The 3,350-nt window shown below is 39.7% G+C and overlaps 1 protein-coding gene across 3 annotated transcripts in view; it reads left to right on the forward strand.

The window, feature by feature from the left end:
* Nucleotides 1-594: 594 nt before the first annotated feature.
* The window catches only part of dyrk1ab (dual-specificity tyrosine-(Y)-phosphorylation regulated kinase 1A, b), a 9,638-nt gene continuing 6,882 nt past the window's right edge, over nt 595-3,350 (forward strand). Inside the window, exons 1-2 of one of the 3 annotated variants that reach the window (XM_017308154.1) lie at nt 1,992-2,094; nt 3,138-3,204. The gene's annotated coding sequence lies outside the window, so the exon portion shown is untranslated. Of the gene's footprint in view, nt 1,353-1,991; nt 2,095-3,137; nt 3,205-3,350 lie in introns of those variants that run through there. The other 2 variants (XM_017308153.1, XM_017308155.1) reach the window with 2 other exon arrangements.

Raw genomic sequence — 3,350 nt, forward strand, 5'->3', positions numbered from 1 at the left:
AAACTGCATTTTGTGTTTGCCGGTGTTGTCTTTGACTAATATTTAATAGGTTCTATTGTTCTGAAACACTGAGATGTGACAAACATGCGAAAAATAAGGAAATTAGGAAGGGGTCAAAGACTTTTTCACACCATTGTACATACACTTATTCTTTTTTTAAACATCACAAATTTGAAGAAAAAATTAACGAAAATAAAAATGAATGAAAGCAATTATTCATTTTTATGTATATATACAATTCTCACTTTAATAAATTGCCTTCATGTATTAAGTTTTTTTTTTTATTCAACTGATTTTCATGCATGATTATAATTATATGGACCTAGAAAGTCCCATCTCACTTCACTTATCACCACATTTTATTTTTATTTAACATTTTCAATAAAAAGAACAGTAGAATATATCCCACAACAGTATTATTATCATTATTACTTAATTTCTATTATTTGTAGAGTCTCCCTCAGTTTGTGTGTGTGAGCGATGTAACGCTGGCCAGCTCAGAATTTATTCGTCATTGGTACATCCGGGTCCTCTTTTTTTTTTTTGATTGACAGTTGCCATGGCAACAAGCTAGAGCATCGCCATTTTGTCAGGAGGCTTTTTCCCCCCCCCCAGCTCAGTCTTTTTCAAATGTTCTCTCTTCCCGCCGGAATAATGCTGTCAGTGGATATATGTTTCAAGTTTTCGGATTTCGAAACGCGTCTACTGAAACGGATTAAGAAGATCGAGAGGCCGACGTTTTAACAGAGTTGGGAATAATTAGGCGGCGCCGCTCTAACTCAGTTGTCCGTGTCTCTGGTCCACCGGGCCGGTTCACTGCGCAGGTTTGGACCGCGCGCCATTTTGTGAAAATTGACACAAAATTCCTGACCAAAAATTATAAGAGGACGCTGCTTCTGTTTGGTGACTAGGATGCTCTGGATGTAACCGCGTTGTCGCGCCCGTCGAAGAGACCGACGCATTATCTGCAAAGACGGCGTTAAATCAGAATTTGGCGTAACGTTTATTTAGCGGCAGCTACAGTCGTTAGCTTCAGGCTAGTAGTCAGGGCAAGCGGCTAACGTTAGCTGCGTTCATTTTGTCAGCTAGCGCTAGTTAGCATGTTGCTTGTCATCAGCTGATAAAAACATTTGATAAATTTGCTTCGATTGTGGATGTTGGTCATCAAAGCCTTGGACATGAAGCGCTCACAGGATATGACTGACGAGTTTTTTTAAGAGTTTTTTTGCCGGCCAGAGGACGGGGGATTGGATTTACTCGCTAACCCGTACAGGGAGGGGAGAATCTCGAACTGGATAAGTTTCCTCATCATACAGTTTATTGGACTTTAAATGAAGATCGTGCCATCAGAGGTGAGCAATTCCAAGCTGTCCTGTTGCGTATTTATCGTTCATGTATATTGCCTTTTCTCTGATGTGTGCTGTGTGAATGGTTAACAATGATGGACGCGGTAGTGAAGTTGAAAATGGTAGCTTTTTTGGTGTGGCGGCTAGCTAACAATTCGCGAATCCGGTTCTGCTTAACGTTTGTTTTCAGTCAGTAGGTCAAGGGATGGCTTGTAATGTCGGACGGGAGGAGCATCCCAGCTGACTGTGAGTTATATGTCTGAGTTTGGACGGAGTGTCATGCTGGCACAGTTACTGCTAGCCCTGCGATATTAGACCTTGTCATTGTATGATTGAAGCTCTGTTAGCTTACCTCACACGATTTGATCTGCTGTCAGTGCTTAACTTTGGTTATATCGGGGGGTATGTTTCGGGTTTAACCGTTCTAATTGAGCTAACCCGGCTAATGGTCAGCGTTGACTTGTTGACGAACCAGCTGAACGGGCCCCACAGCCCGCTGGCTTGAACACAGCGTCACCAGCTAACGTCGGGTTGGTGAGCAGATATGCTCGTCTGTCCCGCAGTTTTCAGGGTAACGACGACAACGTTAGCTAGTTGGTCTGCTAACGGTAACGTGAGCCCGAATCCGTTTGTCATCTATTTGAGGATTTCGAGTCTCCCACGAACGATATGTAGCAAGAGAGGTGGGGAAATTAACTCTGAATATGCATCCTAAATTCTAACCATGACGAGATCTACCCAATCTACTGTAAGTATAGAGCCATTTGGGATGCGTCTATTTACATTGGGGCTTTCTTTTCCTTTTTTCCCCTTTTTTTAATTGTTAGGATGAGTTCTGTTTGATTCAGCTTTGGAATGGATCTATCGGTTGGGCGTGAGAAGATGACACACAGGCTCGTTGCTGGGATCTCTATCCATCTCTTTATGGCTTCTAATATCGAGCTAACCATCGTTATATTTACACATAAATAGGCCCGCGGATGCCGTAATGACTAGAGCCAGGAAAGGAACTGTTCATACGTTAGTACTGAACATTAAGGATCTAGCAGACGTTTAGAAGAAACTAAAAAAAAAAAAAAAAGCTACAAGTGTGCTTACAAAAAAGGTTTTTCTTTGCCATTACTGTTTCAATTCTCTAACCTGGACTTTTGTTATAATTTTTTTTTTTATAAAATGAAACCCATAGTTGTCTTAGTTTAATGCTAGCTGATGTGTTTATAAAATAAAATATAAACAAAGTTTATATATTTCAGTTTTTGGTAAATTTGCAAAGACCTATATTGTAAATATAGCTGCTCCACCGGGGTTATGGCTAACAACTGCCTATTTTAAGATGATTTCATGTCATAAATAGCAGATTTTAAATAGCATATGAACTGAGAGGAGACCAACCTTCTTTTAGGCCCTCAGCAGTAATAATTTCTATTCCACTGTTCAGGGCTCTGAGCTTCTCCAAGCTAATTTATTCTTCAGCATTTATTTATCTATTTTACAACAGCTTCATGCCCTTTTTTAAAATGATCATTAATTACATATATTTCTCTTTGAACCACATGAAACTCACTTTTTCAATTATATATATATATTTTTAAAAAAAATAAGGAATTGCATCTTTAGTAGTCGAACTCCCACAGAATCCTGGCGCACCCAACGCACTTTAAAAAGTTTTCGGGGTGTCCTCTTCGTCTGTCCGTTTCTCACCTTTTCCCCAGCTAAAGTTCTAGTTTCAGCGCAATTAGATGAAACATGAGCAGTAAAGATTTGTAATATTTGTGTTTTTATCCTTTATAGTGGGTTGTGGTTTGCTGCTGGACTCTCCTCCCAGGATGATATGAAATTTTACAGAAGATGCACCCAGGTTAGCTGACGTATGGTAAAACTTAAACCCATTGGTGGGGGCATAGGTTACATTTCATTTCTTCCTTCTCCCCTTGTGCGGCTGCTTTAAATTCGGCATCTGATCCAACATTTTAGTACAATTTTAAATCAAAATTTATATATATA

This window comes from Poecilia reticulata, linkage group LG13, assembly GCF_000633615.1.
Source record: "Poecilia reticulata strain Guanapo linkage group LG13, Guppy_female_1.0+MT, whole genome shotgun sequence".
Lineage (NCBI taxonomy): Eukaryota > Metazoa > Chordata > Actinopteri > Cyprinodontiformes > Poeciliidae > Poecilia > Poecilia reticulata.